The 11,906-nt window shown below is 43.4% G+C and overlaps 1 long non-coding RNA gene across 1 annotated transcript in view; it reads right to left on the bottom strand.

Annotated features, from left to right (window-relative positions):
* LOC115167583 (uncharacterized) overlaps window positions 1-11,693 on the bottom strand; it is an 84,749-nt gene extending 73,056 nt beyond the window's left edge. Inside the window, exon 1 of the long non-coding RNA XR_003870512.1 lies at window positions 11,202-11,693. This is a non-coding gene — a long non-coding RNA (uncharacterized LOC115167583). The remainder of the gene's footprint in view (window positions 1-11,201) is intronic.
* Window positions 11,694-11,906: the final 213 nt, after the last annotated feature.

Below are 11,906 nucleotides of genomic sequence, written 5' to 3'. Positions count from 1 at the left end.
GAGCCCCATAGGGAAGTAGTGCACTACTATTGACCAGAGCCCCATAGGGAAGTAGTGCACTACTATTGACCAGAGCCCCATAGGGAAGTAGTACACTATTATTGACCAGAGCCCCATAGGGAGTAGTACACTATTATTGACCAGAGCCCCATAGGGAGTAGTACACTACTATTGACCAGAGACTCATAGGGAAGTAGTACACTACTATTGACCAGAGCCTCATAGGGAGTAGTGCACAATACCGGGAATAGGGTGCCATCTACAGTGAGGGAAAAAAGTATTTGATCCCCTGCTGATTTTGTATGTTTGCCCACTGACAAAGAAATGATCAGTCTATAACTTTAATGGTAGGTTTATTTGAACAGTGAGAGACAGAATAACAACAAATATATCCAGAAAAACGCATGTCAAAAATGTTATAAATTGATTTGCATTTTAATGAGGGAAATAAGTATTTGACCCCCTCTCAATCAGAAAGATTTCTGGCTCCCAGGTGTCTTTTATACAGGTAACGAGCTGAGATTAGGAGCACACTCTTAAAGGGAGTGCTCCTAATCTCAGCTTGTTACCTGTAAAAAAGACACCTGTCCACAGAAGCAATCAATCAATCAGATTCCAAACTCTCCACATTGGCCAAGACCAAAGAGCTCTCCAAGGATGTCAGGGACAAGATTGTAGACCTACACAAGGCTGGAATGGGCTACAAGACCATCGCCAAGCAGCTTAGTGAGAAGGTGACAACAGCGATTATTCGCAAATGGAAGAAACACAAAAGAACTGTCAATCTCCCTCGGCCTGGGGCTCCATGCAAGATCTCACCTCGTGGAGTTGCAATGATCATGACAACGGTGAGGAATCAGCCCAGAACTACACGGGAGGATCTTCTCAATGATCTCAAGGCAACTGGGACTATAGTCACCAAGAAAACAATTGGTAACACACTACGCCGTGAAGGACTGAATTTCTGCAGCGCCCGCAAGGTCCCCCTGCTCAAGAAAGCACATACACATGCCCGTCTGAAGTTTGCCAATGAACATCTGAATGATTCAGAGGACAACTGGTGAAAGTGTTGTGGTCAGATGAGACCAAAATGGAGCTCTTTGGCATCAACTCAACTCAGCGTGTTTGGAGGAGGAGGAATGCTGCCTATGACCCCAAGAACACCATCCCCACCGTCAAACATGGAGGTGGAAACATTATGCTTTGGGGGTGTTTTTCTGCTAAGGGGACAGGACACCTTCACCGCATCAAAGGGGCAATGGACAGGGCCATGTACCGTCAAATCTTGGGTGAGAACCTCCTTCCCTCAGCCAGGGCATTGAAAATGGGTCGTGGATGGGTATTCCCGCATGACAATGACCCAAAACACACGGCCAAGGCAACAAAGGAGTGGCTCAAGAAGACGCACATTAAGGTCCTGGAGTGGCCTAGCCAGTCTCCAGACCTTAATCCCATAGAAAATCTGTGGAGGGAGCTGAAGGTTCGAGTTGCCAAACGTCAGCCTCGAAACCTTAATGACTTGGAGAAGATCTGCAAAGAGGAGTGGGACAAAATCCCTCCTGAGATGTGTGCAAACCTGGTGGCCAACTACAAGGAACGTCTGACCTCTGTGATTGCCAACAAGGGTTTTGCCACCAAGTACTAAGTCATGTTTTGCAGAGGGGTCAAATACTTATTTCCCTCATTAAAATGCAAATCAATTTATACAATTGTTGACATGCGTTTTTCTGGATTTTTTTGTTGTTATTCTGTTTCTCACTGTACAAATAAACCTACCATTAAAATTATAGACTGATAATTTCTTTGTCAGTGGGCAAATGTACAAAATCAGCAGGGGATCAAATACTTTTTTCCCTCACTGTAGGATGCAGCCTGACAAGCCTCTGTTGCTCGTGCCTTTATGTTAATATCTGAACATTGTCTTTCGCTAGGCATGTAAAGCTGTAAGGTTAGCCGGACACCAGAATGAAAAACAAATTATAATGATACAAAAAAACATGACATCTAGAAGGGAAACATTTGAATACGTTGAAAAAAAGACAAGTGCAGCTACAAAAGTCTGATTTGAATTGTTTCTCTAATGCCTGTACTCCGAGTAACATTAGCTGATCTTATAGACTCTGAGAAGAGTTCTACCTGCTTCTAATACTATCACATACACAACAGAATGTAGACTATGAGAGGCACCACAGATACACAACACAATGTAGACTATGAGAGGCACCACAGATACACAACACAATGTAGACTATGAGAGGCACCACAGATACACAACACAATGTAGACTATGAGAGGCACCACAGATACACAACACAATGTAGACTATGAGAGGCACCACAGACACACAATGTAGACTATGAGAGGCACCACAGATACACAACACAATGTAGGCTATGAGAGGCACCACAGATACACAACACAATGTAGACTATGAGTGGGTTCAAACAACCTGTCAAAGTATAGAATCCACACAAATACAAATACATGTTTGCACAGTCACACAATAGGGCAATTATTAGTACAAGGGAAAGCTCCTCATGGTCATTATAACAATGGTACCGTTTCATATACAACTTAGCTCATCCACATTGTCTTTTCTAAACCCACAATTCATTAGCCAGAATAATGAATTAATAAAGCAGAATGAATTAATAAACCAGAATAATGAATATATTGAATGGTATTAAGCCATGGACCATAGATAGTGAGTGAGTGATCCATTTATAGGTTGATGGAAGGAAGGATGGAGGGAAGGAAGGAGGGAGGAGAGAAGGAGGACACTCAAACACATCCCATTTAGCAGGAGGCTCCATGTCATGTCTTCAACGATGGCAGGCTTTGTCTGCCTTCCAAATGGCATCCTATTCCTTACATAGTGCACTACTTTTGACCAGGGCCCATAGGGTTCCCATAGGGCTCTGGTCAATAGTAGCGCACTATGTAGGAAATAGGATGCCACTTGGACAGCAGCATTCCACTAAGCTCCTTAAGAGCAGCTTGGTCCTAGGGATCAGGGTGATAGTAGGGTGGTGGTACAGGGTCACTATGGCTGACTAACTGGCTGACAGGCTGGCATTGCTGGCTGACTGACTGGCTGGCTGACTGACTGACAGACTGGCTTGCTGACTGACTGACTGACTGGCTGGCTGACTGACTGGGTTTCTGACTGACTGACTGGCTGGCTGACTGGGTAACTGGCTGACTGACTGGCTGACTGACTGACTGGGTGGCTGAATTACTGACAAGGCTGACTGGCTGACTGGGTGGCTGAATGACTGGGTGACTGACTGGCTGACTGGGTGGGTGACTGACTGACTGAATTACTGACTGGCTGACTGACTGGCTGACTGACTGGCTGACTGGGTGGCTGAATGACTGAATGACTGACTGGCTGGCAGGCTGGCTGGGTGGCCAACTGACTGACTGACTGGCTGTCTGACTGGCTGAAAAACTGACTGACTGGCTGACTGACAGGCTGACTGGGTGGCTGACTGACTGGCTGCCTGCCTGACTGAAGGCCATATCTATGCTAATGTAGACCTGAAATTATACTTTAACTGACTACATACCTTTATCCTCATCACTGTGTGCCCTGGAATTCCCCTTATATATAATGAACCCTCTTTTAGATGTGAGGTTATGATAGGTCTACCTGGCTGGTTGGATACAGAGTTACCAGATATTATATATAATGAATCCTCTTTTAGATGTGAGGTTATGATAGGTATACCTGGCTGGTTGGATACAGAGTTACCAGATATTATATATAATGAACCCTCTTTTAGATGTGAGGTTATGATAGGTCTACCTGGCTGGTTGGATGCAGAGTTACCAGATATTATATTTAATGAATCCTCTTTTAGATGTGAGGTTATGATAGGTCTACCTGGCTGGTTGGATACAGAGTTACCAGATATTATATTTAATGAATCCTCTTTTAGATGTGAGGTTATGATAGGTATACCTGGCTGGTTGGATACAGAGTTACCAGATATTATATATAATGAATCCTCTTTTAGATGTGAGGTTATGATAGGTCTACCTGGCTGGTTGGATACAGAGTTACCAGATATTATATATAATGAATCCTCTTTTAGATGTGAGGTTATGATAGGTCTACCTGGCTGGTTGGATACAGAGTTACCAGATATTATATATAATGAATCCTCTTTTAGATGTGAGGTTATGATAGGTATACCTGGCTGGTTGGATACAGAGTTACTACATGTGCAGCCCTCTTTATACAACACTTTGATGTCTATACTTGAATGTATTAGACACATACCACATCTAAGAGTGTACACTAGTTACAATAACTAACTGACACATCACACCAATTCAAATACATGTTTTGTACTCATAATTCCCATTACACAATGTTGATTTGATGCACTCACATTACAGAGTGTACGCTAGTTAAAAGACTCAACGTTTTCACTCCGAAGGATCTGGTCTCTCCGTGTGTGTCAGTGATCAGTGTGTCAGTGATCAGTGTGTCAGTGATCTCTCCTTATTAATGTAATGAAGGATTCAGTGTTCTGCCTCACTAAAGCTGGACTAGAGAAATATAATGTATACACTGGTGTTCTCCTCCACTATCCTCCCTCTCTGGCTCTCTGTTTTTCTCTCTCTATCTTTTTCTCTGTTCCCCTCTCTCTCTCTTTCTCTCTCTCTTTCTTTCCTGCTCTCCCTCTCTCTTTCCCTCTCTCTCTTTCTCTCTCTTTCTCTCACTCTCTCTCTTTCTATCTCTCTCTCTCTTTCTCTCTCTCTTTCTTTCCTGCTCTCCCTCTCTCTCTCCCTCTCTCTCTTTCTCTGTCTGTCTGTCTGTCTGTCTGTCTGTCTGTCTGTCTGTCTGTCTGTCTGTCTGTCTGTCTGTCTGTCTGTCTGTCTCGCTCTCTCTCTCTGCACATGATGCATATTTTAACAGATCTCTCCACTTTTTAAAATGGAAAACAATCTGAAATAGCTCCTCACTGCCTGGGCCTGCCTCTGAATTTGATGTGCTATCCTTGATTCAGACTCACCCAACCCTTCCTCAGTACACAGTCTTCTGGTAAACAGATGTTAGAGACAATCTTTTTCATTAGCTAATGGTGCTCGACTTGCAATCCTACCAGTCAAGATGTTCCTTAATGTTGGTCAATATGAAATGAACAATAATATTATCACTTTACCATGCTAACAGACTTAACGCAAATCACACTATATTATATATGAGCCTAGAGGCAAGGCCATAAATGTGGGAACGGTTCAATATAGCTTGGAAATATGTTTGATCTCTTTATTGACGTTGAAAATAATAAAATAATCTTCCATTTAAAACTGTAGTGATATGGAGCATGAATATAGAATCTCATAGTTAGTTCATAATGATCAGTAATGTATAGTAAAGAGCTATAGTCGTATTCATAATGATCAGTAATGTATAGTAAAGAGCTATAGTCGTATTCATAATGATCAGTAATGTATAGTAAAGAGCTATAGTCGTATTCATAATGATCAGTAATGTATAGTAAAGAGCTATAGTCGTATTCATAATGATCAGTAATGTATAGTAAAGAGCTATAGTCGTATTCATAATGATCAGTAATGTATAGTAAAGAGCTATAGTGGTATTCGATTAGAAACTCAGCCATGTGTGTATATGTCCTGAGTATATAGATAGCATCATACTTAGAAAGCTAATATTGCATCATTTATAAGGTTTGACAATGAGTGTAAATGTACTCTTGTATTCTTCTAGAGGAAATTAGTAGCACCAGGGTAGAACTATTCCTTATTCAGGGTTTATTCATAGTATTGGATAGGAGGATTAAAGAACAGATCCCCAGGCACCTCTTCATATACACCAATTTAACTTAGCTTTAACAGATTTGGCTTCTTCTTGTCTCATCAGCTAGCTCTCAGGGGTGGGTGTGTGTGTGGGTGTGTGTGTGGGTGTGTGTGTGTGGGTGGAATACCATATTTGACTATATACCGGCTTTGACGCATGGACCGTTTTTACTTTACCTTCTATAACAGTATTTGAATTATTGATTTGTTAAATGTGATATGCCGGTGTGTAATGTCCATTTTTATAATTTACTCCATTACTTTATTAATCTCTCTCTCTCTCTCTCTCTCTCTCTCTGCCATGCCTCTTTCCACACAGACCTAGACCTGCCGTCGTCACTCAAGGAGCGCATGAGTTGTTCATCAACCACGAGACCCTTGCATTCAGACTGCACGGTCAATGCAACAATGTTGATGACTGCGATGCCGTTTTCACTTTGCTTCTTAATATAAATATACAGGCATGCCATAATTACACTATTAGTTTGTGTTTCTTACATCTGCAATCAGCAAGTTTGTCTTTTCTTAGCAAGTTGTGGCTAAATCGTGTTAGCTGCTAATGCTAATCGCTAATAAATGTACTGAGTCAGTGCAAACGTAGCTAGCTATACAGCCTGATACCAGTGATGGTGAAGGCTTAAACCAGCATGTTGTTTCGTGAAACAGTGAGGATAAGGCGAAGTATGAATATGTTAGCAAAAGGAAGTAGCTAATGTAGCCAAAGATTGCAGGGTCCCCTAGGAAAAACTGACCAACACTGTGGTCCCTACCCTGTCACAATAACTCCTCCCCGGCGTCTTCAGTCATTGTCATGTCAAACAACACTGTATTCAAAGTGCCCACTATTATTTTCTAACTATAAAATTAGAATAATCATTATTTTTCCATGGTTCTAACAGTCAACCCAAGTGTTTTGATCTAGATCTCAGGTCAAATCACAATTGCAATATTTGGTTAAAAATAAGGCCTAGATTTTTTGGCCAATACAGTACAGCCCTATGTGGCAGTGTGGAAATGATCTCAAATGAGCACAGGAAATGCAGAAATGTACGAAAATGCAGAAATCAATTTCTGGTTGAAGTTGAATTGAACAGTATAAAACAATCAGAATGGAGAAAGACCCATGGAAATCACTTATAATGTATGTACTTCTCCCCTAGGATCACACACTACTCATAAATCAACATTTTGTGTTATTCAAAAACATAAAATACTATCACACCATCAAAAACTCTGAAAATACTGTGATATGATATTTGATCTATATCGCCCAGCCCTGTTGACAATAAGTTAAAGATTGATTTCTCTCTCTAAATGATCTACTCCTATCTTCTCCTCTCCGACTGTGAACAGACAGGCAGGCAGTGGGATGAGAAAAGTGACATTTGAAAAGAGACTTAAAGATAGTGCACCTGTTTGATACTAAGGTACGAGACATCTCAGAATTTCATTTCTTTACGATCTGCATATTTGTAAAGAAAAACCTGTGTTTTTTTTTTGCTCTTCTTGTTGGTGTTCTCTCCTTCTCTCCAACAATGCGAACAGAGAAAAACATGTGTTGGCCAGGACCACTGGCAGGTTTGTCTTGAGGGTAGAGTGTGAGGTCTGAGTGCTGAGAGCCTTTACTTTACATCAATATAAGAGATATTTTTAGACAAGGTCAGCCAGAGCCTGTCAGGGAGAATGTAGCTCACACACACACACACACACACAACCAATACATAAGCCTATTCTGTTCATTTTACCACGTCTTTCCCTCTCTTGACATGACCAAAGCCTCTGAACAGGAACCTGGCAGCAGCTTCACCAGGAGGCCTAAACAGGAACCTGGCAGCAGCTCCACCAGGAGGCCTAAACAGGAACCCTGCAGCAGCTTCACCAGGAGGCCTAAACAGGAACCTGGCAGCAGCTCCACCAGGAGGCGTAAACAGGAACCTGGCAGCAGCTCCACCAGGAGGCCTAAACAGGAACCTGGCAGCAGCTTCACCAGGAGGCCTAAACAGGAACCTGGCAGCAGCTTCACCAGGAGGCCTAAACAGGAACCTGGCAGCAGCTTCACCAGGAGGCCTAAACAGGAACCTGGCAGCAGCTCCACCAGGAGGCCTAAACAGGAACCTGGCAGCAGCTTCACCAGGAAGCCTAAACAGGAACCTGGCAGCAGCTCCACCAGGAGGCCTAAACAGGAACCTGGCAGCAGCTTCACCAGGAGGCCTAAACAGGAACCTGGCAGCAGCTTCACCAGGAGGCCTAAACAGGAACCTGGCAGCAGCTTCACCAGGAGGCCTAAACAGGAACCTGGCAGCAGCTTTACCAGGAGGCTTGGAGGAGACAACCCAGAATCCATCATGTCAGGTTGGGCTGAGCCCTACTCAGGTGGATCTGTGGTAGGGCAGACCAAAGCCTGAATTACCTTTTCTGCCTGACAGCTAGCTCCTCCAGGAGGCGTAAACAGGAACCTGGCAGCAGCTCCACCAGGAGGCCTAAACAGGAACCTGACAGCTAGCTCCACCAGGAGGCCTAAACAGGAACCTGTCAGCTAGCTCCACCAGGAGGCCTAAACAGGAACCTGACAGCTAGCTCCACCAGGAGGCCTAAACAGGAACCTGACAGCTAGCTCCACCAGGAGGCCTAAACAGGAACCTGACAGCTAGCTCCACCAGGAGGCCTAAACAGGAACCTGACAGCTAGCTCCACCAGGAGGCCTAAACAGGAACCTGACAGCTAGCTCCACCAGGAGGCCTAAACAGGAACCTGACAGCTAGCTCCACCAGGAGGCCTAAACAGGAACCTGACAGCTAGCTCCACCAGGAGGCCTAAACAGGAACCTGACAGCTATCTCCACCAGGAGGCCTAAACAGGAACCTGACAGCTAGCTCCACCAGGAGGCCTAAACAGGAACCTGACAGCTAGCTCTATAATGCTGTGAGAACAACTATAAACATCAGGTTCTCTGCCCTGCTTTGGGCAATTTCTACAACTGTCTAAAATACCTGGGTTGCTTCGGAGTCTCTCTCTCTCGTGTGTGTGTATGTGTGTGACATAATAAAATACTTAATACAATATATTTGACTATTATTTGATTACCCCATGTATTTGATTACACCAAAACTCTTTAACTACAAGGCCTTATATTGCTGTGTCTAACATATTAGTTCCTGCATAACTGTATGAATGATGTCATCCAAACTGTATTACTTAATAACTTGGGCCCTTCCTCATAAAATGAATAACATTGTCATCATGACTGGTGTATGGGAGAAAAGCAAAAACATCCCATAATCTATTAGTAGGAGAATCGGATTTGAAAGAGCAGGGAACTGGGAAAAGCCTGGTTTAGGCTACGGGACAGGAATAACAAATGGAGAAGGAGACAGAGGGGAAATTAACATCAGTAGCATGCATAATCCGTCCACTATACTTGACACACACACCATCAAATCTAAATAGACACAGTACAGTACATTCTCACGTCAAAGATACATGCAAAGGATCATAGGCAAAGGAAATTATATTGGGAGACAGAATGACAATTCAAACATGCAAAGACGTCCAACATCAAAAGCATCTATGCTTCTGTGCTTCTGTGGCTAATTGCTCCTTTGCGGTATAGGCTTATTAAAAAAGTAAGAGAGAGCGGTAAATGGAAGGGGAAATTCGTATAAATTCTTTGGTTTTAGGGGGAAACAATTGCTTATTCACTGAATCACCATGACAACTCCTTGTCTGACATTGTCTCTCCCCTTTCTTCTCTCTCCCCCTCCCCTTTCTTCCTCTCTAACCCATTGCAATTCAGCTCTCTAAGTTAATTCTTCCTTCACTCCCAGCAAGACTACAATGAGACCATTTTACTCAGCGTGCCAAACGACGGGAAATGTGGGAGAAAAGCAAAGAGAATACATTCAGGGAAACCAGATGGTTTATATGCTAAAATAAGCCAATTTACTTCTATTATGAGATTGTAATTATAGCCCTACAACTCCGTTATAAAATAGCTTTCTCAAAGTGAAAGAAGTCGTTCTGAATTTCGATATTTCATCAAGTCACCAAAAAGAAACCATGAATATGCATTATTTGAGTAGCCTATAACAAACACAGAGGGTTAATTGATGGATGTGAGATGAGCAGAGCTCTGCTCTCCTCCAGGCAAAGCCGCATCGTTTTAGCGGGCATATAGAGACGCAGACAGGTGGACTCATCATTTCCTGACACTTGAAGGTAGCAGAACGGCATACTGTAACAACGATGTACTAACTGCGTAATAACAATAAATAACTCAATAAAACACTAGTAATTGACAGTAGCTTCGGCTAGTAACAAACGTCATAGTAACGTTCATGATTATTATCGTAAATATAGCATGACTAATACATGCCTACCTGTGATTAGAATAGATACACGTCCTCAAAACAAACAGGGTCATATTTTACGCATAAATTGAACTTGATCGAACCAAGTGTCCAAAAACACCCCAAAATCTACAAATCTGGTTAACTTGTGGACCATCATATTGGGCAACTGAAAGCGGGTACAGCAGGGCTGTACACCCACCATTTCACCAGAGAGATGTACTTGCAGGAGGCCTATACCAAAATAAAGATTCCTCTCTCCGCTGGCACCCACATTTATGGCCTTATATTTGGGAAATGTTCTGTTGTGTGAACCTTCAGTAGCCACAGAAGCTTCAGTACACCGAGCGCATAGAATTCACAATCACAGCCGATGGTCCAGCTCCGCAGTAACGCACCGCACAGACAGGTCAGTCAGCGACAGGTCGGTCAGCGACAGGCAGGTCAGCGACAGGTCGGTCAGCGACAGGCAGGTCAGCGACAGGTCGGTCAGCGACAGGTCGGTCAGCGACAGGCAGGTCGGTCAGCGACAGGCAGGTCGGTCAGCGACAGGCAGGTCAGCGACAGGCAGGTCGGTCAGCGACAGGCAGGTCAGCGACAGGCAGGTCAGCGACACGCAGAGCATAGCTTATTAAGTAACAAGTGCTCAATTTCACCATCACTAAACAGGGACGGACACCATCGGTATTCAACCATCTGATTTCGTTCCCTGCACTAGAATACATTCTCACAAGGCATGAGACCAGACTGTCCTTTAACTTTGAGCTCAAATTTCACGTAGCTCTGTCTCTCTCTCTGTCCGCGACACTCACATTGAAAGACACTTGTATGACAGGACACGATGTCCAGGTTCAGCACAGGCTGAATATAACACATCCGTGTCTCACTGCAAAGTACAATACAGCAGACACATAATCAAATAGGCTACTGAGACGCATTTTATAGTTACATTAACAGTAATATCAGCCAAATGTCACCCTAAAAATATTCTAAGCTCTTAATCAAGTGTTGCCTGTGACTCACCTGGTTTGGCGAGATGCAAATTCCCCCAACCAATCCCGGTATTTTCTTTAGGAAAAATCTGGATACAATATTTCTGTGCACTTTACTTGCAGTTGTAAATAGTCCTTGCAGATATCCTTATAGTGTAATACTTTGATTCGTTTCAGATTTACATTTCCCAACATAAAGATCCTTCAGCATGTTCAGTCCGTTCACATATTTGTTCTGCAGTTTCCTCCTCCGTTAGGCTTCTCGGTCAGCGCTGCACGTTTGACGTTCTTTACTTGCCTTTTCGTGAGGTCTTTCCACCGCACACGAGCTCGATCAGAGCGCGCTGCGCGGTCCCAGCTCCACATTCGGGAACGCCAAATAGATGTGAGAGTTACTAGGTAACCAAGGGCACCCGCATCCTACATGAAAAGGAGAGGAGGACGCGGCTTTTTGCTAAATGTCTTCCGAAAAGAAGAAATGATCTCACTACTGTACAGTGAGCTTTTGACTCCTTGTTTATCGCTCATGGTGAAAATGCTGAGCCAAGTCACGTGGGGTTGGCAGTGGCAGGGCTCGTGTGGCATCACGTGTCACACATTCTCAATGGATTCATATTCTAAAATGTTGCATTCATAAAATAATATTATTCTGCCTTTTGAGCCTAATTGCTTGCACAGATGCCCATGTACTGTCTTATCAGAAAAAATGCGTTGAGCTCAATTCAGTCTATTATAG

The sequence above is a fragment of the Salmo trutta genome, chromosome 3, assembly GCF_901001165.1.
Source record: "Salmo trutta chromosome 3, fSalTru1.1, whole genome shotgun sequence".
Taxonomy (NCBI): domain Eukaryota; kingdom Metazoa; phylum Chordata; class Actinopteri; order Salmoniformes; family Salmonidae; genus Salmo; species Salmo trutta.
This window is presented reverse-complemented; position numbering and strand designations above follow the sequence as displayed.